A 25,339-nucleotide genomic window follows, 5' to 3' on the forward strand; every position below is an offset into this window, starting at 1 on the left:
CACCTGACATAGTATCTACCCCATTGAGCAGGTGTGAGGAATTAGAGAACTTACAGTCCTTAGTATAGTACTTGCCTCATCGTAAAGGTTCAGTAAGTGAGAGCCCCTATCATCAACACCTCCACTCTTTTCCCCTTACAGTCCAGTTTTCACAACATTGGCAAATTCATAAAATGAATTCATAGCAGCATTGTGTTATGTTTTTAAAATTTATGTTATGTAAACTCATTTACTCTTCACAGCAAGTCAGATAAACTTACTGAAAATCTCACTACTAAAAGGAATTGGGGCCCCAGTCAAAACCCAGACCCCTTATCTTCACACTCCTTACTCTTCCATGTTACAATTTACTTTTGACACAAAAAAGTGTATTTATTGATGTGATTTTAATTCTTGAGTGTGTGCATGAATGCTTTATATGCTTTTTATACCTGTACAGCTTTAAAAAATCTATATATTATACTTACTGATAGCCTTGTCATAATTTCATAGTATTGAGAAAGGGAAACTTAATCTTATAAATTTATTTGGTGACAAAAACAAAAAATGAAAAATCAGAAGAACTTTATCATACACAGTTATTTTGAAGGAATCTTTTCTATAGAAGAGGAGTAATATTGCTGACATTTCCATATTTTGGGAATAGCATAATTTTGGTTTTACCTGCTTTAAAGTTCTGCAAATGTTTGTAAATACAAAAGTCACTAACATCCACCACTCTTTTTTTTCATTTTCCTTGACCTTTCCAGGATCTGATACTATAATCCATGCTTCCCTTTGAGAACCACTCTCCTCAACCGGCTTGTAATTACACTACACCCAAATTTCCTCAACATATTTGATCACAGAACAATTTAAAAAAAACGTAATGAACTGTTGGAAGCCCAACAAGAGCTCATGAGCTGTAAGTGTTTAGATTCAAGCAAAGAGCAAAAATGTTCTCATGAGTGAATTAATTGTTGCAGGAAGTGGTCACATTTTTATTCATAGTCTGTTTTTACATTATCCAAGAATAAACAAAATGTGAGAATTAGAATTAATTTTACCTTATTAAGGAATCACCTGGTACATTTTATTCTTAATAAGGTAAAATGGGTTCAAATTATCAAATCTTGGTTTAATATTATTTTCTGCAATTGATTTAAATTTTTTTAATTTTTAAAGTTATTTATTTATTTATTTATTTATTTATTTATTTATTTATTTATCTATTTAGAGAATGCAAATGGGAGGGGCAGAGAAAAAGGAGAGAATCCCAGGCAGGCTCTGCACTGACCGTGTGGGGCTGTATCTCACAAACATGAGATCATGACCTGAGCCAAAATCAAGAGTCTGACGCTTAACTGACTGAGCCACGCAGGCACCCCACTCTCAATTTTAAATTTAATAATACACTATTATATTATTCTCCATAACAGACAATACAGTACACAGATGTCTATCTTGTCCATATTAAAAACAATGTAATACTCCATTATATGAACATACTATAATTTATTCATTTATTTTCCAAATGGTTATTTTATCAGATTGTTTGAACATTAAATTTATCCTTGTTTACAATCCAAAATAGTTACCTGAAGTCTGTTCCGTGTGTGTCTCTGTGTGTGCGTGTGTGTTTACTTTTATCGTATACTTGTTTTTAAACCCTTTGGCACAATTTTCTGGGGGTGTTCAGACTGCCACGATACATGTCAGGAGAGACCTTTCCTTTTGTGCTGCCCATACTATAATTTAATTTATTCTCTGTATTTAATGGCCAGATAATTGCTTTCAGAATTTTGCTAGAGTAAACATTGTGGCCATAAACATTCTTAGTACTTGCCTCTTTGTACACAGGGGAACATTTCTCTCCAATAACTAAATGTAGTACTACAGTCTTAAAGGGTGTGCATTTCCTGCTTTTATTAAAGCTACTGCTGAACCAATTTACACTCAAATTTAAATTGTGTAAGACTACCTATTTCCTCCCACAGTCACTAACACTAGATATTATCTGTCTCTTCAATTTTTGCCTGTCTGATGGGTAAGTGTATCTTGTTATTCTTTGATTACTGGTAAGATTTTATTGTTTTATGATATATTGTGATCATACTCTATGTAGTTTTACATGCCTTTAAAATTAATATTGTAGCATAAGCATTTTTCCCATTTTTATACTGAATTATTTTCTAGTCTCTCTTGACACACAGACCAGAACATTGCTAATTAGGGGCATGTTTTTGGCCTTAAAGCATGTTTGATCAAGGCAACTAGCACATATCTATTCAGTATGTAACCCCTGGAGACAAACAAGCTTTTAGTAAGGAGTAATTGAGACATGTTTTAAATTTTTTTTTTTTTTTTGAGACATGTTTTAAAAAACTTCACAGGCCAAGTTTCTTCCCTCCCGGTTCCTGTTTCTGTAGCAATTCCAATGAGGCATGGTAGACAACATTCCATGAAAGACCGGAGGCTGCTGTTCAATTCCTGGGGTGGTGGTTTGCCGGTGGAACACAGTCCGCAGTGCCTCACTGCTATAGGAAGTCCATGCTACGTTATTTGATAATGTGCTCTGTGGTAGAAATCTTCGGTTGACACTCAATCCCCAAATACCTTCCGGGGTGCCTTCGTGTGCAGCAGAGCATGGAAGCGAAACCCTGTCATCTCAGCATCCCTTGCAGCCCTCCTTCTAGGTACAAGTTAGATTACGTCAATGCCATGTGCGAGTTTTAGATCTCAAAGTGTGATGGAGGGCATCTTCCTGCATCTCGCGACAGCCACGGTCTCCTGTCCTATCCCCAGCTTTACAGGTGTCAGGAGGCAGTTTGCGCCGCTTCCTGATCCCTGGAACAAAGTGATAGTAATACTTTCTCAAAATCAGCAGGTTCAGTGGCAGCCTCTTGATTGCTCACCCTTCTTATTGTGACACAGGAGCAGTTCTTTTGGAAGGACGCTTAGGTTAGCAGTGTCACTCTGGGAGTTATTCCTAGAGGCCCAGACTCAAAGGTATCTACTTTGTTTTTTCAAATACATTTTTTTTACATGACTAGAATTCATACTGTCAATAACTATCTTCATTTAAAAAAAACTTGGAGGGGCGCCTGGGTGGCGCAGTCGGTTAAGCGTCCGACTTCAGCCAGGTCACGATCTCGCAGTCCGTGGGTTCGAGCCCCGCGCGGGCTCTGGGCTGATGGCTCGGAGCCTGGAGCCTGTTTCCGATTCTGTGTCTCCCCCTCTCTCTGCCCCTCCCCCGTTCATGCTCTGTCTCTCTCTGTCCCAAAAATAAATAAAGGTTAAAAAAAAAAATTAAAAATAAATAAATAAATAAATAAATAAATAAATAAAAAAAAAAAACTTGGAGCACATGGGTGGCTCAGTCGGTTAAGCATCTTACTTTGCCTCAGGTCATGATATCATGGTTTGTGGGTTCGAACCCCACATCAAGCTCTATGCTGACAGCTCAGAGCCTGGAGCCTGCTTCGGATTTCTGTGTCTCCCTTGCTCTCTGCCCCACCCCCCACCCCCTACCTCATGCTCTGTCTCTCAAAAATAACCAATAAACAATTTTTTTAATAAAAAAAATTAACATCATAGAAGACATTTTCTTTTGTTATTAAAGCTACTTTTAAGTACATCATTCATATTTTTTTAAACTTTTTTTTGATGTTAAATTCTTTTTAAGTTTATTTGGAGAGAGAGAGAGAAAGAAATAGTGACAGAGAGCACGAGCAACGGAAGGGGCAGAGATAACGGGAGGGGGAGTATCCAAAGCAGGCTTAACGCTGTCAGTGCAGAGCCAGACGCTGGGTTTGAACTCACCAACTGTGAGATCGTGACCTGAGCCAAAACCAAGTCAGATGCTTTAACTGACTGAGCCACCCAGGCACCCCTGTCATGTTTTATTTTCTTACTGATTTGTAAAAACTAAGGACATAATTGCTTTGTTAGTCTTATGTCACATGTAATTTCCCATTTGGAATTTTCTTTTTAGTTTTGGTTAAACCAAAAACAGTTTTGGTTACTGTGTTAATTGATTTATGGAAGCTTTTTATTTCTTTATAAACGAATCTGGTATTCTTTTCCCTTGTGGCTTTCGCTTTTGGTGTTATGCTTAGAAAGGCCTTTCTACCATGAGGTAACATAACAATATCTCCCTCTATTTTCTGCTAGTACTTTTATTGCTTCAGTTTCTACACTAAATCTTTATTCCATTTGGCATTTTTTTGATACAAGATATGAAACAGGTATCTTCTAATTCATCTACATACTTGGATTTGTTTCTAGTCGTTCCCTTCTATCTCTGTCTTCCATCCAGTGGCACACTATCACATTGTTTTATTTCATTTCTTTTAATCTCGTAGTATGAGTTCACTTGTATTGCTAACACCATACCATACCATTTGAGGATGCATACATAGGTATTAAAAGTAGAGGGACGCTTGGGTGGCTCAGTTGCTCAAGCGTACGACTTCCGCTCAGGTCTCGAGGTGCATGGGTTCCGGCCCCGCATCAGGCTCTGTGCTGACAGCTCAGAGCCTGGAGCCCGCTTGGGATTCTGTGTCTCCCTCTCTCTCTGCCCCTCTCCCGCTTGCACACTCTCTCTCTCTTTCTCAAAAATAAATAAGCATTAAACAAACAAGTAGAAAGTAAAGAAAAGCAGTAGTCCCAAAAGTCAAGACAGTGGTCACTTCCGAGAGTGAGGGCAGGGTTGTGAGTTGAGAGGTGCACACAGCTGGCTTCTGGAGTGCCGCCAACATTTTACTTTCTGACCTAAGCGAGGTTACACAGGGGCTCACCTTATGATAATTCAAGCCGCACCAATGTTTCACTTACTTTTTCTGTAAAGAAGATGTCCCACATCAGATAGAACAAGCCAGTTTCTCTGGGGTGTAGCTGTTATTCTCCAGCTAACGTGTGTTAAAAGTTGATAGGGTTTGGATTCTACTAGATAGCTTAGGGAAGGAGAAACATACAACACACAATTTCAGCAAGTTCTAGTTACTACAAGCCTTCAGACAGGGGGAAACAGGACAGTGGCTCGTCCTTGAGAAGTTAGAGCCTTGTGTGGTGTACATCATTGGATGACTCTTACACCCACGTCCTTTCACCACGTTCCACACCCACTTGGAGTGCCCACTGGCACCCTGAACTCTTGGCCACTAAGCCTGGCTCCCCATCTCCCTCCTAAACTGTTCTGTATCTCACTTGGTGCACTACCTTCTAGCAGTTTCTGGAATTGTGGGAGCCCAGGCAGCCCACCTTTCCTCCTTTATGGCTTCCACTCCCCACGCTGATTTTCTTTGTGAAAACCACCCGGTTTCCATCTCTGCTTTTGGTCCCCTCCTTTCAACCCTTTGCAGAAGCCTTCTCATGCTGTGGATCTCCACAATGCCACCGTGGTGATCTTTCTCAACTGCAAATGGGCACCTCTCACCTCCATTTAAAACCTGTCGCCTGGGTGGCGCAGTCGGTTAAGCGTCCGACATCAGCCAGGTCATGATCTCGTGGTCCGTGAGTTCGAGCCCCGCATCGGGCTCTGGGCTGATGGCTCAGAGCCTGGTTCCGATTCGGTGTCTCCCTCTCTCTCTCTGCCCCTCCCCCGTTCATGCTCTGTCTCTCTCTGTCCCAAAAATAAATGTTGAAAAAAAAAATTTTAAAGTAAAACCTGTTTCTGAACTCCCGGAATGAGAAGTCCCTCCTCTCCTGTCTGCCTGCTGACAAACTCATCCTTGGAAACACAGCATGGTTGTCTTTTCTTCTGGGCCATCTTCACTTCTCCCAGTGAACTCCTCTCTTCGCCCCTCCCCCTCCTGTGTAGCTACCCTGCAGGTCCACCACTGCGGTCTCACACTGGCTGTCGCTGGGGTTTCTATTGTGTCTTCTGTACTAGCCCAGGTGTGCTGGGGTGGTGGGTGGCTTACTTGCTTTTGGATTGCTGTACCCAGCATGCTGCCTAGCACCTAATAGCAGATGCTCAGCTAATGTCTGTTGATCTGAACATGTGAATAAATCATTGTGGGCTGGTAATCCAGCAGAAAGATGGGATATGCTGTCTTCTCACATAAGCAGGCATCTTGGAGCCCCGAACAGCTAGTAGCCACTGCATGCCTTTGCCCTGCCCCATCCTTCTGTGCGTTTAACAGGGCAGTCCTCCTCTTCATGCTCCGTCCGCTTCCCATCAGCCACCCTCTCCATGTTAGTGAGTGTATTTCCCCTCCTGTCTGTGTAGTGTCGTGGAAGGGTCACTGAATTTAAAGTGGTAGACCTAGGAACTTCTCCTGGCTCTGCTAGCGGCTAGCTGTGTGGCCTAGGACAAGTCAAATATTTTCCTCTGAGCCTCGGGCTTTTCTTCTGTAAAGTGACAGGTGCAGTGGGTTAGACCACAAGGAGTGGTTTTAGAAGTGCTCAAGGGTCAGGTGGGCAACAGCTGGAACTGGGGCCTCGACCCTGCCTTTAGCCAGAGCAGCTCTGTCTTAGTGTGTTTTACTTACACATCTTGGTAAATATTTCATGTGAACAAAGGTTTCCCTCCGGCAAAACCTGTTCAAAAATCCACAGATTAGGTGAATTTTCAAATCCTTTTCCTTTGTTTATTATCTCAGGAACTACAACATCTCCATTTGTTAATAAGAAAAAGGTCTTGCTCTTCTTCTGAAAAGGATTCTTATCTGCTGGGAAGGCTTCTCCTCCTATAGTTGTTGGTTTTTTGTTTCTTTTTTTAATTAAAATTTAATCATAGGTCCAGCTGGTTCTCTGAACTAACCTGACTTGTACAATCCTGGCTTGTTTGTATTTTTATTGTCTTTCTAACCTTTGCTCTTGGTTCATGCTGAGATTTGCTAGCTGATTATAAAACACAGTTCTGCAGTGAGGTCATCTTGGAGATTAGCTTGCTGCTGCAAGAGATCAGAGGCAGGCCCAAACTTGCTTTCTGTGAACTGAGTGGGAAGAGAAGCATGGGGCATTGGCAAAATTCATTTTAACATTTGCCGTCTAAAAAGCATTTGTTAAAAAAAAAAATCCAAACAATTAGGATACGAACTAAAATTCACTGCATGTGAGTATAAAGAAAAAAAAAAAAGCCATTTGTTGTGTAACTAGCACATGCAGGTGAGGAGCCAGGGACAGAGGTGGGGACTAAAAAGCAAGACTCTGCTATGTCTTCTGTTACAGATCAGAAATCTTCCAAGAAATGATCCAGCTAACCCCGAACTGTGAGGTCCGTAAATGTTTGTTTCCTATTGGAAATAAAGAGAACTTGTGAGCCATTCAGACCTGTTGGTATAACCTTCAGAGATAAATTTAGTTCAGACTTGCTCTTTGTCATCTGAATCTGAATTCTTCGCTGTTTTTACATTAATGGTTAAAGCACATTACAAAGTCTGTAATAACTGTATTTGGTGACTGACTTACTGTCACTTGTTTCTTTAAATGAAGCAAAGTTGCCAAAGCAAGCATGGATTTTTGCCTCCATGCTTTTGCACCTGCTGTCCCTCCTTCTGGACCCTCTCCTGTCCTCACATACCCTCACTTTGGTTATCTGATTCTTTAAGTGTCTGTTGAACGTGTGACATCTTTTGGCCCCTTGTCTGGGTTATGCACCCCTCTCGTGTCCTCCTAAAACATCCTGTGCTAATGCTGGCTGTAGAGAGCACTTTTATCAGGTTCATGATCACGACAGTCTGTAGTACTAACTTATACATAGGATTTACTGGCTACTAATCATAAATACAGTGAATTCACCTAAACATGAATTCACTTAATCCTCTCATAGCTGGGAGGTGGGTACTGTTATCATCACCATTGTATACATGAGGAAACTAAGATACACAGAGGTTAAGTGACTTTCCCAGGGTCACATAGTTAGCATGTGGGAGAGCTGAGATTCTGATCCAGGCAATCTAGCTGCAGAGTCTGTACTCTTAAGTATGATAAGTCCGATGCCTTTCCAATGCCAGGACAGTCTTGCTCACAGCCAGCTGTATTCCAGAGCCCCGCAATTTCCTCGTACTTAGAAGGCAATAAGGCATACTTGTTGGAAGAGTGGATGAAGCATGACACTTACCTCCAGGAACTTTCCTACATGGTGGCTTGGTCACAGAGAGATCTGTGAGGCAGAGGCAGAGACGTACCTACGGCTGAGGGCCTGAGGAAGAAGGAGAGACTCGTGCTATCTGGGAGCTGGGGGCTGACGGTGGGCTCAACATTCTCCCATGGGGAACTGGGGGCTCAGCCAGACAGTGACAGTCCCTCTCTGGTTGTGTCAGGACATCCTGGAATGCATCTTGTTCTGAATCTTGAACTAGTCACCCAGATGACCTCAATTTAAGAGAAATATTATACGTTTGATTTGCATAAGTCTATTAAAAACAAAAGCAAAATTCTCAGTGCCGAAGAGTGAAGAAATTAAACTTGCAGAACCATCTGAACAATAGTTTCCAAAGAGCAAAGAAAGAACAACTTAAAAAAAAAAAAAAGGATTTTGAGTGCAAAGAGCTTGTGTGGAGGAAGCTGTCATGAGCCGCCCCACCTTGCAATGCCTGAGGTCCATGGAGGGAAAGGAATGTCAGCAGAGCTTGGCTGAGGAGACCCACTTGGGAAGACACATGCCCTCCTGGCAGCTCTTCCATCCTGAGTGCCCGGGCAAGGCATTTATAAGAGCTGCTAAAATTAATAGGTGTTTTGACAGCGCTCAAGTAGCCTTTTATACATGCTCAGGTAGCCTTTAATTTCCAGATTAGATACGTTACAGGAGGGAAGTGAGAACATTTGCTGTAGAAAAGTCTGATCTGGGTCTTGCCCCTGCTTCTTGCACATGTAGGACTTCTTCCCAGCACGTGGGGTCCTTGCCTCTTCCCCTTCCTCGGGACCCTGCAAATCCTTCCCCTTTTCTAAACCTTCCCAGATAAATCCACTGCTTACTAATTTCCTAATTTTTGGAAATACTACATCATTTAAAATTTGTAGTGAAATGGTAAAGGCAGTATTATATGATACCCTCCCACATCAAGTTGTGGGGCTTAAGATTATTTCTGCCAATTTCTTGAGCATGCCACTCAACCCCTCGGAGCCGTCATACTAATAACAGTTCCCCGGTATGGGGTTATGAGGATTAACTAAGGAGATACATGGAAAGTGGTTGGCACACTGCCAGGCATACACCATGCCTTCATGGGCCAATTTTGTTTATCAGGGCCCCAGAAGCTTCTCTTTGCCTCTGGATCCTTTCTGGTCCTGGTGGTATCCCAGAAGTGACTCTGGGGTTCGAGGTGGTCTTGTCAACCACCACATTCAGCAGACACAGACACAGGGAAGTTGGGTAGGGACTGAAGCTACTAATCTAGTGTCCATGTCCCTTGGAATGAGGAGGATCCCTTCTGGGCTACAGAATAGAATGTACTAGAGCAGCTTAATCCCTGGTTTATTTATTAACCAAGTCAAGGAGAGTTTGGCTGAGGATGTCTTTTTTCGCTCTACTCCATGCCCCATCTTGATCCTTTGGTTTCATTTAAATAAAGAAACTGAGACCAACCCAAACAGCAAAACAAGATTTATTGGCCCAGAGCTGGCAGAGACAGTTCTTTGTCCAGGGGCCACTCATTATCATGCATTCCCAAGGTGTTTCTAACTTCCTGGTTCTTACTCCCTCACAGGGATTTTTCATGAGATTCAAAAGCAAGTATTCTAAAGGTTCCCCTAGGAACAAAAGCTCACTTGGGGGAGAGGCATCCCAGGCTCAAAGTCAGTAACTTGGAATTGGGCCGCCTGATCTCAGGGCTGTACTGCTAGGACAGAAAGAAACCGCAGATCTGAGCTGTGGGGATTCCTGGGTTTGGGTCTGCTGCTGTGGTCAGGAGTGGGACAGTCTTTGCCTGGAGATTTTCATTTTCACAACTCTGAGTTCTCCGTTGTTTAATCAAAAGTAGCTGAAACTATGGGGCGGTAAGTGAGGTGGCATGACAAGACCTGAATTCTGGGCTGTGGGATCAGGATTTGGTTCTGACCATGATTAATGGGGAAATTATTTTAAAAACATAAGCCCCATTGCTCTGTGCCAGACATTTCCAGGCTGTTAACAGTTGCTAGCGTTTGCTAAGCACTTAGCGCTAAAAAGGCCCTGTGCTGGATGTTTGTCAGGTGTTTCATTTAATCCTCATAACAACCCTTCAAGGGAGGCCTCCAGTATGAGCATTATATCCCCACTCTACAGATTTGAAACAGACGCAGAGAGGCTGGTAACTGGTCCAAAGTGAAATAATTAGAAAGTGGCAGAATTGGGACTTGAACTCACATGTGATCAATATCCAAGCTAGTGTGCATTTGGTAGAATTCAGGAAAAATAGCAGCAAATTCTCTCCTTTTCCCCCAGTTCAGTGAAATCGGTGGGAATAGATGTGCTCCCCTCTTCCTTATAATGTGGTCCACAGTCTCCCAACCCTAGTGCCTTGGACAGGGGGTGTGGATTTACCTCCAGCATTGTCTCAGGGAGGGAGGCTCAGGCTGGTGACATAGCCCAGCACCATGGGTCTGGTAATTGCCAGGTCTGGGTAGAAATAAGGTCCAAGTACAACTTGTACTGTGGGAAATGTGGTGTGAGGAGGTGTCCTTCCTGTCCTTCCTCTTAAAGGAAAGGTGCCAGTTCAGTCTGGATTTGTTTATCAAAAGCACCAACTGCAAGGCCTTGGTGGGAATTTTGCCCTGTAACCCAGACTGTAAATGCCCACTGTAGGGGGGTTTGTTTTAGGGAGGAGGATTTGAGTTGGGCCATATCCAGGGCTGAGGTCAAGGTTGAGTGGGGCCCAACTGATGTGCTTTTCAGATCGCTCAGCTTCTCTCCTGCCTCTCCTCCCAGGATTTTAGCAAGGACCTGACCCACCCCTTTACTTCCTAGGCCTGGGACAGACAGGCCAGAGAAGTGAAGGGATCTGCCCAAAGTCACAGTGCTTTTGGGTGGCGTCAGAGCCGGAACTCCAGTCCCTTGGTATGCCTTTCTCTGCCCTGCCGGGCTCTTTGTTCCTGGTAAAATGACACAGTGAGAACTTCATGAGGAAAGTCTATATGCCATTAACTTCTGTTGGTATGTAACTCTCTTTTTGTGTTGAAGTTTCTCTTCCAGGAAGAGACACTTTAGTAAGGGCAGTTAACTGTTGGGGTTTTCCCACCATCTTTCCCTCAGGAACTCTGAGGAGGTCATGGTGAGCCAGCAAGAACACAGTGGTGCCTGACCTGAAGGTGCCTGACAGGCTAGGCCAGGCCAGCAAGTTACTCATTTGGCAAATGTTTATGGAGCCTAGGGCCCAAACTGGAGGTCACTGTGGTAATACTATCACCCTGGCCAGGACAACAGGTACCAGGCGGGTGGGAGCCATGGGCATGTAATCAGGCAACCATTCTACAGAGTGGTAATGTTTCAGAGATGACCCAGGCTGTTCCAGGAGCAGAGCTGATGGTTTCTCACTCAGTGGGGGACCCTGGCAGGACTCTGAGTTAACAGTGCAGCTGGGGATAGAAGAAGGAATGAAGGGGCAGGCAAGGGGTTCCAGGTGAGAGAGGTGATAGTCTGGGGACAGCACGTAGTTTATTGCCTGGAGCAAGAGCTGGAAGAGGGGAGAGATAGGCTGGAGAGGAAGTCAGGGGCCAGGCCTTGTGAATCTTGATGAAGACGTTGGACATTTTCCCGAGAGCAGCAGGGCGTGAGACCTCGATTCCATCTCTTGCTTGCAGCTTAAGTGGGTGTGAGAGAAGCCCTTTGAGCCCACAAAAGAAGGTGTTTTTTCAAAAGAGAAAAAGGGGCAGAAAAAGTCCTGGCCTCTATGCCAGGGATTATAACTAACTCTGGCACTCCATGCTGGCCACCAAACCAGCTTTTGCCCTTGGACATGGTTCAGTTCCAGACCTGGGGCTAGGGAATCTTTCGTGCATCTTACCCCTCCGTGCTTTCTTCCCTGCCACAGGCTGCAATGTACACTTGGTGACGTGATTGTGGGCTCGTGCTGTCTGTCACCAGCACACTTTCAATCTCTGAAAGCCAAATGCTACATCTGGTGCCTTTTTGTGTGTTTGTTTGTTTTTCTAAATGGGACTGTCTTCTTGTATGTTACTGTTATGAAAGTAATATATGTTCCTTACAACAAAAAATTAAACATCACAGAAGTGTATACAACCAAAAGTGAAATTTCCTGCCTCCTTTTATAATCCCATTTCCCTAAGAAAATCATCCTTCCAGACAAAGGAACGCATATACGTGTATGCCTAGACATTTTCTATTGCAGGATCCCACGTAAAAACAGGCTCCCTGGTCCCTTAAAACGTCCTTCAGTTCTTTTTGGAAGTCCCCAGAAGGGTGTCTCCCCTGTGTCCATAACCCTGTTGGTTGTCCCTCCACATAGCAACTTCTGTGTCCCCTCTCCCATGCTTCTAGTGTATCTGCTGCTCACAGAAGCTTGAAGAAACTCACAGAAGCCAAACACCAAAGTCCAGGTCATGGGTGCCATGTCTTCAAAGCTTCCTGTCCTTGGCTGGCAGAGTTGAGACAGTGAGTTTCATCTGTTCACCATGTGCTGACCACCCTTTGTCATCGGGGGCCCAAGGCTGCTCTGCTTAGACCCTGAGATTCGACGCGTCTCTTCTGAATGGTCCCATCAATTTCTGCTGCTAGGAGCCTAAAATTCAGTCTGGGAATCAAGTGGGAGGGGAGATGCTCTTCTTGTTTTATTGCTCCTTTCCCTTTTTTTTTTTTTTTGGCCCTGTCCACCCTCACAAAGAAAAATCTCTTCCTTCTTGTCCTTTGTCTTCAAAGGGTTTACATTAATTTGTAGAAGCTCTTTATATGTTAACAGTATCATGTATTATTTACCTTTACATATTATCACTTTTAATCTAAACTGAAAATATTTCTATCAGTTTAGCTTTGACATTGTTAATCTTATCCTTTGTCCTTAAGAGATTCAAAGTTTATTTAGTCTAATCTACGTAATTTTTCATTTATTGACTCTATGTTAAGGACTCTTCCACTGCAAGATTACAATAATATTCTTTTCTAGTAATGTAGGAGTTGTATATTTAAGTTAAACACTTGAACCTGTCTGGAATTTGTTCTTGTGAATGTTGTGTGGTAAGTGGAGTTTCTTTAAAATTCCCCAAATGTTGGCTGTAGAAGCTAAAAGCTAAGAGAAGAGATAGACCAAGAGACTCAGCTGGCTCTTGGATGCTCTATGTGGGAGAAACTTGTTTGCTGAAAACATAGAGGATTGTGCTCTTGGCCACTTTGCAGTTCCATCTGTTTCCTGCTGAGAATGACTCTCAAACTTTGTGTCTTTAGAGCCAGTCTTTTCCAGGTGATGTTATTCCAGGCTTCAGAAGTTTGGAAGAATTCAGGGCTGTGTTTTGTTGCATATGAGGTAAGCTGAAGAATCACTGTAGATAAACTGAGGACTGACTTTCAGAGGAGGCCAGGGCTATCCTGTCCACAACATCCAAACCTACCCTGGTGGGGTGGGCAAGTAACCACAAGTTCTGAGCTGCCCTGAGACCCTAAGATCCTCAATGACTCTTGGCTAACTTCATCAACGTTGGTAACTCTCTGTACCTGGCACTTGTTGGGACCTCAAAAATATTCATTTGTTGGATTAGCAGAGAGCCATTAGGAAGAAAGTATGGATGCCAAAGAAGATGATGGCCAAAATAGGAGAAATTTCACAGCAGTTCAGTATAGGGGAGATGACATCCCTCCATCATATATTCAGCAAATATTAGTTGAGTGCCTACTATGTGCCAGACACTTTCCTAGGAGCATAAGTGTGTCGTTTTTTATCAAAAACCAATTCTCCAATACCAACTGGGTGTCCAGCAATTCAACTCAATTATCACACTAACTGTTGGAAGTTAGCAGAGACCCCAGAGGTTAAGAGCACAGTCCCATAAGACTGCCCCGCTTTAGATGCCAAGTACAAATGGGGTCCCCAGGGTACCAGTATTTCTACCCAGCTGACTACAAAACTGGGGCTTCCCATGATCCTCTTACCCCCTCAGTTTTGATAATTTGCTAGAACAATACTCAGAACTCAGGAACACATACTTACAATCACATTTTATTGTAAAGAATATAAATGGACCTGGGGCACATGGGTGGCTCAGTTGGTTAAGCATCCAACTTCAGCTCAGGTCATGATCTCATGGTTTGTGGGTTCGAGCCCCACATCGGGTTCTCTGCTGTCAGCTCAGAGCCTGGAGCCGGCTTCGGATTCTGTGTCTCCCTCTCTCTCTGCCCCTCCCCTGCTTACAGTCTCTCTCTCTCTTTCTCAAAAATAAATAAACATTAAAAAAATGTTTTAAAGAATATAAATGGAACAGATGAAGAGGTACATAAGACGAGGTCCAGAAAGGTCTCCAGTACAGGAGTTTTTGTCCTGGTGGAGTAGTGGTACCCAACGCTCCCAGTATGTGATTATGGTTATCAAATTTGAAGCTCCCAAACCCTGTTGTTTACAATTTTTATATGGGGTTTCTTTATATAGGCATGGCTGAAGAAATCATTGGCAATTGGTGACTGAACTCAACTTTCAGCCCTTCCCCCTCCCACCCCCAATCTAATCACATGGTTGCTTCCTCTGAAGCTATGTAGGGGGCCCACTACTAGTCACCTCATTAGCATAGATTTAGCCAAGGTCAGAAAGAAGTATGCTATGAATAAAAATACCTTCATCATCATAAGGAAGAATAAAATTATATGAAATGAAATTAAATGAGATAACCATGAAACCATTGAAGAGATAACCGTTAAATGAAATAGAATAAGGTACTGTCATTGATTAAGTCATCCAGGAGACATTGAGGATCTTAGGGTCTCAGAGCTGCTCAGAACTCATGGTTACTTGCCCACCTCACCAGGGTAGGGATGACATTGCGGGCAGGAGAGTCCTGGACCCCTCTGAAACTCAGTCTCCATGGTCTACAGTGATTCTTCAGCTTGCCCCTATATGCAACAAACACAGCCCTGAACACCTCCCTCCAAACCCATGGGTGTTAAGAGAGACAGGCTTCGGTTCAAATCTTAGCTGTGTCTCTCATTAGTTCTATAGCTTGGTAGATAATTCAATCTCCCAGTTTGGGTGGCCTTATCTTAAAAGGAGGGGTAAAAATAACTACTTCGCAGGGTTATTTTGAAAGCTTCTAGCTCATAATGAGAACTTGACAAATGTTAGTGTTCCTCATTCCTATAATGTCTCTTCAGCCTACTCTGTTTGCTATGGGTGGGGGGTAGTTAAGGAGTCACAGCCTTTGTCACACAATTATTACAGCTTGAGGCATTTGGGGTTTATTTGAAAATGGGAAGGACTCTGCCCAACCTGTCTGACATCCAGTCTCTGAGAGGAAACAGCCAGGGGCACATAAAGCCTTTTGTATGGCTGTTAAGATGAAGGGCAGCACAGCTGTTTGTGTGCATGTTTCAGGAGTAAATATTAATCTACTGAAACTCACTTTTGTCATTGGGTGTCTGAAAACCTGTCCTGTGCTTCTGAGTAGTGTCCCTGAGCTGAAGGCATTTGGGAAGGGTAGAAGTGTGGCAGTGGACCCCCCTAACCTTTGGTTCTGGCCTTATTGGCACTGGTTTAAATATGCTAGGGGACACCCTAGACCAGTAGGACACATATGACCAATATATAAAGTTTTTCGTTGTAATTTTTGTTTACACCAGCTGGAAATTCTTGACTATAAGATCGAGAAACAATTGTGTCTTCTGGATAAAAGGAGCAAACCTAGGTATCATAGGTGTGATGTGATAGAAAGTGTAGCAGAAGGAATATGAAAATTGGGGCAGACAGATCTGGGTGAGTCCCAACTCTGCGACTTACCAGTTATATGATCTTGAGTCTCTCCCTGAGCCCCAGGTTAATCCTCTTAATAAAAGTTGGGATAATAATATCTAGAATTAAATGACATAGAATGAATATCGTGTATGTGAAAGTATCTTACATATATGTCCTTATTTTTGACAAAATAGTTATAAGATGACAAGAACATATCATTTTGAAGACTACTTAAAGGTTTATTTTAATTAAAATAAACCAATTCCTGAATCCTAAATCTTAAAGTTCTCTCAAGATTTCAGATATCTTTATTCCATATCACAGTGGGTGGTGACAGTGCCCACCAGTTAGGTGAATTACAAACTCACCAGGCATCATGGACAGCAAAGAGACCATCATCATTGGATTGTCCTGACCTCTTGGCCTCTGTACCAAGACATAGTGTACTTGATTGGGTCTTACTAGGGCCAACCACTCAACTCCTCATATTAATGAACTGTAATGACATTATTACTTTAGTTCTTTAGAGTAGAATAGTATCTTTGATAGCCATTTCTTCAAGCTTGAATCATGGTATTGAAAGCTGATTACAAATGCTTGACTCTCTATAAACTCACTGTTAATGATAAATATTTTGTATGTTTATTTATTTGAGAGAGAGAAAGAGAAATTGTGCATGAAGGGGAGGGACAGAGAGAGAGGAGACAGAGAATCTCGAGCAGACTCTACACTGTCAGCAGCAGAGCCTGATGTGGGGCTTAATCTCATGAACTGTGAGATCATGACCTGAGCCCAAATCAAGAGTCAGATGCTCAAACCAACTGAGCCACCCAGGAGCCCCATGATTAAGATTTTTGATACCTATATTGAAACTTATCTTTTGATTAATTATATGAGGTTGATGTTTCTTAGATTTTTTAGGTATTGACTACACACTCACAAATGTCATTAGATCACATACAAATGATTTTTTAAATGTTTATGGCCTGGAAACTGACAGACAAGTTGACACAGAAAAGCCAAAATATTTGAGTTAGGTACCTTGTAGCTGCTTTAAATGGAATCATCTCCTACTGGCTGTTTAAAGCAGTTGAAAGTGATTATTTTTCCATTTTCTTCTCTAGGTCCTCAGTGGTGTTCCACCAGAGTGTCAATGAGGCTTAGTCACAGCAAATGCCAGCCAGGATTCATCCAGTGGTGGGGCAATCCTGCTAAGTGTAAGCCAAAAAAAGAAAAATCTAGGGAGTGTTCAAGAAACACATGTCTTGGTCTAGAAGCTGGTGACTGGGTGGCTGCAGGGCTAAGCTCTTAGCATGTTGGCTCAGTGGCTGAACATGGGCCCAGACAGAGGCCTCATGGTTGTTTCAAGCATGCTCATTTGAGTGGCCACTCATTGGCGTAGGGAATCAGAAAAAAGAAGCCTGAAACATATGGTTCTTGCCCTCTGAGATGGCAGAATATGAAATGAAATGTTACAGACGATGGCATCGTGCAATCCTGGGGGAGACGCAGCTTTGCCGTGGAAGAGGCACGGAAGATGCGACCAGGGCTGGGCTCTGAGGGTTCATCCTGGGATGCACGTGGGTGGTGAGCACCAGGGTAATGTGAACATTACCTAACCTTCCATGCTGTCAGCCAGTGTCAGTCGGCTTGGGTTTTTTACCAGGCTCAGAATCACCAGATAATGAGAAGGCATTTTTCTGCAGAAATCCTGCTCAGTTGGTTAGGCAGCTCCAAGGGGGTGAGTGGGCAGGCTCTTGGTTGGAATGTCATTGTCATATTTATCAATGCATTAATCACCACTGGCTGTAGGAAACTGGGCTACAAGCAGGGTGAGTTCCATTCTCTGAAATGATAGACTTGGCATTTCAGGTAAGTAGCTGACATGGCCTGCACCCAAATTCCCCCTGGGCTTTTGTTAACCAAACGAGCACAGGTTCTGTCCTGTCCAGAGCTCCTGTGGCCCTGACTAGACTGGACGTGGATCTACCCCAGGCTCCAGCCCCCAGCACAGCCTGTATTCTCTAGAACCCAGAGGTCCATCAGTGGACCTAGGGCCCCAAAGCTTTTGTATTTTCGCAGCAAGCACTGGTTGCCCTGGGTTTGGGGCTACAAATGTCGCAAGGAAAACAGTCCAGGAGTACTCAGGCATGACCCTCCCAGTGGCCTCTTTTCTCAGGAGTCTGTCTCTTTCAGAGCCTACTCTGAGCTCTACACCCCATGGGTAGCAGAAGGTTACTGGGGGATTATCAAAGGATTAGGGAGCTTTGCTGAGTGAGCATGGATGGGGTACTTTCTGCCAGAGTGACTTTTCTGAAACAGATCTGATCACACCACCCCTCTATGGCTCTACATCTCCTACAGCTGTATTTAGACAAGTGTTATCCAATCATCCTCTTCAACAAACTCATCCAGCAAAGGGAGTGCTTATAAAAATGCAGATTCCTGGGTCCACTCCCTGACCTGCTAAATCTGAATTTCTGTGTGCAGCATTCGGGAACCACAGTTAGACCAAACTCCCCCATGGATATCTCCTGTTACAGGATAAAATCCAAACTGCAGAGCCTGGAGTACAAGACCCACCAGGATGCGGATCTGTCTCTATCTTCTCTCCCCCTGGAAGCACCTGCTCACCCTGTACTCCCAGCTTCTAGCCAGACTGATGCACTGCACAGAGTTAGGGTCTCTCACCCCCACCCCCCATTGCTCCCACTGCTTAGAACATGCTCCCTCCCATTCCCCTGCCTCCTTCCCTTTGTTTTCTTTTCTCCTTTTAATAATGTACTCAGCCATGTCTCCTTTGGGTTAAGCATGCTTCTTCCACTTATCTCTTAGCGGTGCTTATGCTGACTCATAATCATTTGGGTACTCATATTTCTCCCCATTGGACTATGAGTTCCACAGGAATGGGGGCCATGTCTTGTCCCTGGTTTCCCAGTGTGTACTATGCTTCCTGGCCCTTAGTAGAGGCTCCGAAACAGTTGCAAATGAATCAAGTTCTCAAGTTAGAGGCACCAGAGACTTGGGTCTACTGGGTTTAGTACATCTTCTTAACAGAACTCCAATGGCAGCAGTGGTATTTATTTTAAATTCTCTTAAGGACAACAAAGGGATTAATACAGAAGCAGCTCAGGCAGTAAGATTAACCATGCACACTTTAGTAGCCATGATTAGGCATACTATATGCAACAAAGTACAAATGGAAGTACAATCACAAGTCCCACTGTTGTCCTGTCCAAACTATGCAAAACCATGCTCAACAGGCCCGTGGTAGGACTGGGAGGCCACTGGGGTCGTTGGTTGGGGGTAGGCAATAGTGGGGGGTCAGGGAACCCAGAAGCTGAAACTAAGATAGAGGTCCTACCCCAGGACTTTCAAGGAGAAAGGAGTGACGGTCTGGGTCAGCCTTGGCGGGCACACCAAGGGTTGGCGCTCTTAAGATCAAGTAGCGTTGCCAAGTCCTGAAGGCAGCAACTGTGGAAGGGGCCACAAACACCACCATCAGCAAGAGTCTGGAACCAGACAAAAACTGGGCCAAGAACTATGAAGAGTTTGGAAAAGGTAGAGCTAGCACTACCTTCCATGAGCTCCAGGGACAGCGTGGCAAGCCCGTGTGGTGAGGTTTTACGATGAAGGCCTTGTTTTGGGCAGTCCACTGAAGACTAGCTGTGGGCCCTGTGTGTGTTTGTGGGAACATGACACCTGCGGGAGGGTGGGCATCTGGGCCTGGTGTCGAGAAACCAACCCCTTGATGACAATCTTAACCTCCCCCCTCCCCTTTTAAATAAGCAACAAAATTTTATTTCTCACGGTTTTGGAGGCTGGAAGTTTAAGAGCAGGGTGCCAGCATGGTGGAGTTCTGATGAGGTCCCTCTTCTGGGTTGCAGACTGCTGACTTCCCTTGTGTCCCCACATGGCTGAAAGCAGAGAGAGGAAGCAAGCCTTCTCCCTTCTTGGACTCTGCTCCAGACCATGGCTTTTGTGGTTTTGAAAGAGGCCACCATCCCTCTTTCTGCTCTGGCCAACCATAACTCTTCTTTATCTGTCGCCCACATGAAGGCAGATCACGGAGTAGGAGGCCTATGTGTTTTCACGTTTAGAACATTCTCAACACTCCTAAAGCTGCGAGACGCAGGCTCTGGAACTTCCACTGCCGGCTTTACCTCTGCCTGCCTTTTGCAACCGCAGCCTGACAGGAGGCTCTTGTCCAGCCTCTCCTTGCTCGTGGAGTCTGTTCCCAGAGCCCAGGGCATGTCACGGCTCCGGAGTGTTTAGTCCAAGTGTCTCGCCACCTCTGCTGCTTTAGCTTTCTTAAATCCTTTTGCCTCTTCTAGTTTGGCCTGATATCTGCCATTCCTTTCACCTCATCACAGAACCTCATGAAACAATGTTTGTTCATTGGATTTTCCATGGAATGATGCTGTTGGGGAGTGTCGTGAGGAAATACTGTCCCTGTGTCCCCCAAAGTCCGTTCCAGCCTGATGCTCCCTGCTCAGTTCTGTGCACGACCTCAGCTACCCGGTCTCTCTGCACACAGTTACGGCACTGTTTCAGATCTCTTCTCCACCTATCCTCCTGCCCAATCCCTAGCTTTGTGTCTCATTAGTGTTTTAAGAACTGCAAAACCTATCCCCTTCCTCTCTTCTTTTCCTTCCTTTCAGCTCTTTGTTGGTAATTATAGAAATACTATGCTTTCTGAGAAGAGGGTCTGGCAAGCACATACATGCAGTTTTGGCCTTTCCTTGATACCCATCTGTTTCTCTTTTTTTTTTTTCTTTAAATTTTTTTTTAATTTTTATTTATTTTTGAGAGAGAGAGAGAGAGAGAGAGAGAGAGAGAGAGAAAGAGCGAGCAGGTGAGGGACAGAGAGAGAGGGAGACACAGAATCCAAAGCATGCTCCAGGCTCTTAGCTGTCAGCACAGAGCCTGATGCGGGGTTGAAACCCACGAACCTGCAAGATCATGACCTGAGCCGAAGCCAAATGCTTAACTGACTGAACCACCCAGGTGCCTCTCTCTGCTCTTCTTTTTAATTAAAAGACTGGAAGGTGTGAGCGTTGGCTGAAGACCGATGGGGGCCATTAAGACTTGAGCCTAATTCTGGCTCCGACATGGAGTCTCCCTCTGGCCTTGGGCAAGTTCCTTAAATCTTTTTATTGTCTCTAATGAAGAGTCCAGGCTGTTTCTCAGAGACAGGCTGAAAATTGTTGAAAATGCTAATTATTGAAAATATCTTCATAGCTACATCCGTTGGCAAATTCCACACTCCTTTTTGCAAGGTCCAGGGTCAGATACCCTAGTTTCCTTCTGCCTTAGCGCCTTCAGATAGCTGGCCTATTTTTTTTTTTTTATAGAACATCAAAAATAGGCATTCATTATTTGGAGTTATTAAAAATAAAAACACACTCCTGAGCAAATGGGGTAGAATGTAGTTATCAAAGCCAAGGTCTGTTGCTAATAAAAGTGTGTGTGTGTGTGTGTGTGTGTGTGTGCGCGCGCGCGCGCACGTGCACCCCTGCTGTGGGCCATGTCTATGTTATGTAACAACTGATCTTTGATCCCTGAGTGTTATCTGGTGAGTAGCCAGTTGGAATTGGGATTCACATGGCTTGGGAGCTGCTAGTAGCCTTGCTCGGAACCAGACAATTTTATGGAGATTCAATCCTGCTTGATAAACACTCTCTCTCCCTGGTCTATCCAACACCAGCCCAGCTGGTTTTTGGGTCCAGTGATGTTGCTTACTGCATCTTCCTAGAGAAAGAGTTCCCAATGATTAGTGTGGAGCCGGCTGCTGAGCTGGCAGCCGGCCCCAGGCTTGCAGGAAGTATTCTGGGTTCTCCTGAGGACATTTGTACATCTAAGCAGGGGTTTCCAGGCTTGCTCTGTTGAGAAGCTTTAACACCCTACGCAGCTGCCTGAGTTTCTTCGGAGGGAGTGTGTATGCTTCCCCACGTGGGATGGGGAGCCCAGTTTACTTTCCTTCAAGGCAAGCTCCTTGTTAGCTGACCCAGGGCCCGTTGTTGCCAGTGCACAGGGCCTAGGGGCCTGTTACAGCATTGGCTTCTTGGCTTCAGTCTAGAATGGCTCGTTTTTGGTTGTTGGGTGAGTCAAAAATGATATTTCTATCACATCACTTAAGTCAACCAATCTAGGCTGCTGTAAGCAAGATGCAAACGTTTTTGGGCCACCTCATAGTCTAGGAGGTATGTGCTGCATTGTTGGGCAGCTCTGCCCCCTCCCAGCCCCTGCTCCCCACCCCCCCCTCCCTACTCAGGAACCCATAGTCCTTCTATCTTGTAGTTCTGCCATCCCAAGTCCTTGAGGTCATTTCCATGGTTGAAGCTGGGTTACCACAAAACCAAGTCCAGATATTAGATTGGAGAAGAGAGCAGGGAAGTGCACTCCAGTTCCAATGGTGCACATTATCACTTCCACTTCATTCTGCCAGAGTGAACTCAGTGACAACACTACCCCTTGCTACAAGTGTAAGGAACGCAGTCCCTACCTGGGCAATCACACACCGAGCCATTACTCTGTTATTGTGGAAGAAGAAGACAGACACTATATTGCATTGTAATAAATCTTAGCCATGACTACAACTATATGCAAGTCCTCCTAGCCAGTCTCTGAACGTAGGGGTGGCCTTGAGGACAACCATCATATGCTCCCATCAGTAGTGAGAGTTCCCACAACCCCGTGACTTTGCCCCAGGTTTGATAGCTTTTATGGACTGAATGTTTGTACCCCCTGAAATTCATGTATTGAAATCTAGTCTCCAATGTGATGGTATTAGGAGGTGGGGGTCTTTGGGAAGTAATTAGGTCATGAGGGTAGAGCCCTTATCCATGGGCTGTGTGCCTTTATAAGAGGCTAGAAAGCTAGATTGCTCTCCTTCTGCATGTGAGGATACAACAAAAATCAGCAATGTGCAACCCAGAAAAGGGCTCTCACCAGAGCCTGACCATGTTGGTGCCCTGACTTCCAGCCTCTAGAACTATGAGAAGTACATCTCTGTTGGTCATAAGCCACCCGGTCTATGGTACTTATAGCAGCCCAAGCTGACTTAAGACAGTATTATTTGACTTCCTAATTTTTGCCAACTTGATAGGTGTTAAGTAGTATCCTATTATTTGGATTTCCATTTCCTTGATTACTAGTGAGACTGAGCATCTTTTCATATGTTTAGTGACAATATGAGTTTCCTCTTCTATGAAGTGCCTATTTATATTCCTTGCTCATTGTTCTCTAGGGCTGTTTGTCTTATCTTTTTGAATCTTAATAGTTCTTTATATCTGGATACTAGGGGGGAGGAGAATGATTAAAAACAGGGAGATAAGAAAATGAAGGCCTTTTAGGGATTTGGTTTGGCTGGATTATACATATATAATGGGGACTGACAAGGATTAAAACTGGAAGGGTAAATTGGGGACAAATGAAAGGCTATTAATGCCAAGTTGAGGGTTTTGTACCTTATTCTGAGATTTATGAGAATCACTGGAAACTTGAGTAGGTGCATGATCTTTTTGGGAAGACTTCTCTATTCCCTCCTACTTCCTGCTTGTCGGGATTGAGTGGGCTTCCTCTGGGCTCCTATAGGTCATTCATTTATATTCTCTCTCTCTCTCTCTCTCTCTCTCTCTCTCTCTCTCTCTCTCTCTCCTTCTCTTTTCCTCTTCCTTCTATCTCAGTCTGTTCAGACTGCTACAATAGAATACTGTAGGCTGGGTAGCTTATAAACAGCAGAAATTTCTTTCTCACAGTTTTGGAGGCTAGAAGTCTAAGATCAAGATGCTGGAAGATTGGGCATCTGATGAAGATCCACTTCCTGATTCACAGATGGCTGTTTTTTCCCTGTAACTGTGTATGACAGAATGGCTGGGGAGCTCTCTAGGATGGGACTAATCCCATTCACAAGGGTTCTACCTTCATGACCTAAGGACCCCCTAAAGGCCCCACCACCTCCAAGTACCAGCACATTGGGGGTTAGATTTCACCATATGAATTTTGAGGGGACATAAACATTTGGTCTATAGCACTCTCTTCCTACTGCATTGACCTGATCTGTTTCTGGGACAGCTTCCCCACCGGGGTGATGTTAGAGCTTTATTCTTGTTTCATCGTAATTAGCACAGTGCCTATTTCAAAACAGCTGCTCAGTAATGATTACTGAACAGAATTCAAGAGCTTAATTTTGGGAAGCAGAGTATGGTATCGATGGATGGGAGAAGACAGTTAGAAGCTGGAACATCACCCAGGCAAAAAGCAGTAAAGGTAGTGGAGAAAGGGAAATGATAAAAGCAAAATAAGAGGGACAGCTGAGAATGACCTAGTGATGCTGGAAGCTGGAAGGAGGAGGAGGAGATCGAGGAGGAGGGTGACTCTGAGATGTTGAGCCTTAGGGGGAGAAGAGTTCAGAATCTCAGAGATGGATGATAATTAAAAATTTTAAAAACGTACAAAGTTGCTTATAATGGCTCAGCATTCTGTAAATTCAAGGCTTATGTCTTTATAGTGGTAAATATCACTGGTTACTCCAAAAAAGGGAAACTCTGTCCAAATAGAGGACTAAAAATAAATGCAGACTTCCTAGTTCTTCCCTGACATTTTTGCCCAAGAGCCCATATTTAAACATTAATCTACTGACTGTGCTACTTTGTTTCTATAGAGCTTCTTGGTTAGCTGAGGGAAGGAACATGGATATTTGGAGCTGGGCCCTTAGACGCTGCTTTAGGCCAAGAATTGATGCTTACGCCCATAAGATATCCTGTTGCATGAGACCTGGTGGATGTGAAGCAGGCAAAAAGCCAAGCTCGGTGACACCTTCCTGTAGGCTGGTTGCTGTCGGTTGTTATTGATAAGGATCATCTTCTGTTTTGGAGCCATCAATCAAGATTGGAGATCTAAAATGATAGCTTCTGAGCTTGAAAATCGTCCTCATTCTCCATCCTAAGAATTATCCTTGCTCATTTGGAGTGAAAGTCCCCACTGTATAACGGGAAAGGCAACAAGTGGTTTGGGAGTCCCTAAAAGGCACCCGGAGCTGCTTTTGCTGTCCCTCTAATACTAACTCTGCTTACTCACTGGAACAGGGTGGGCACAGTATGGCCTGTGAGCCAAATCCAGCCTCACCCATTCCATTAAATACTGTCCACAGCTGCTTCCGTGCTACAGTGGCCAAATTGAGTGTTTCAACCAGAGACTGTCTGACCTGCAAAGCTGAAAATGTTTAATATTTTTCAGAAAGTGGGCTGACCCCTGTGTGAGGATGTTAACACCATGAAGACAGAGGCTATGTCTTCTTTTCTGCTTAATAACCAGAAAAATGGAACACTGGAATTTTTTCTGTTCCTCTTCTTCTGCCTTCAGTTTCTTTCCTCTTCTCTCTTACTCCTTTGCTTCTCTGGCAGCAGTTAGTATCGTTCAAGATCAAAGAGATTGCCAAGCTACGGTGGAAAACGAAACTAGCAGCACTGCCACACCGCGTGCCGGAATGCTGTCTGGCCAGGTGCTACCCGTGCTGTGCTTTGTAGATGAAATGTGCTTCCTGA

The 25,339-nt window shown here is 44.1% G+C and overlaps 2 long non-coding RNA genes across 4 annotated transcripts in view; one reads left to right on the top strand and one right to left on the bottom strand.

The window, feature by feature from the left end:
- The window catches only part of LOC109502472, a 30,073-nt gene that overhangs the window by 1,674 nt on the left and 3,060 nt on the right, over positions 1-25,339 (top strand). Inside the window, exons 2-3 of one of the 3 annotated variants that reach the window (XR_006584557.1) lie at positions 750-904; positions 16,916-17,008. This is a non-coding gene — a long non-coding RNA (uncharacterized LOC109502472). Of the gene's footprint in view, positions 1-749; positions 905-7,208; positions 12,518-16,915; positions 17,009-25,339 lie in introns of those variants that run through there. The other 2 variants (XR_006584559.1, XR_006584558.1) reach the window with 2 other exon arrangements.
- Positions 6,547-8,165, bottom strand: LOC109502471. Its single transcript, XR_002161075.3, has 2 exons — positions 8,048-8,165; positions 6,547-7,220 (listed from the first exon to the last, which is right to left on the bottom strand). It is a non-coding gene; the product is annotated as an uncharacterized LOC109502471 (long non-coding RNA).

The sequence above is a fragment of the Felis catus genome, chromosome C1 (genome assembly GCF_018350175.1).
Source record: "Felis catus isolate Fca126 chromosome C1, F.catus_Fca126_mat1.0, whole genome shotgun sequence".
In the NCBI taxonomy this organism is placed as follows: Eukaryota; Metazoa; Chordata; class Mammalia; order Carnivora; family Felidae; genus Felis; species Felis catus.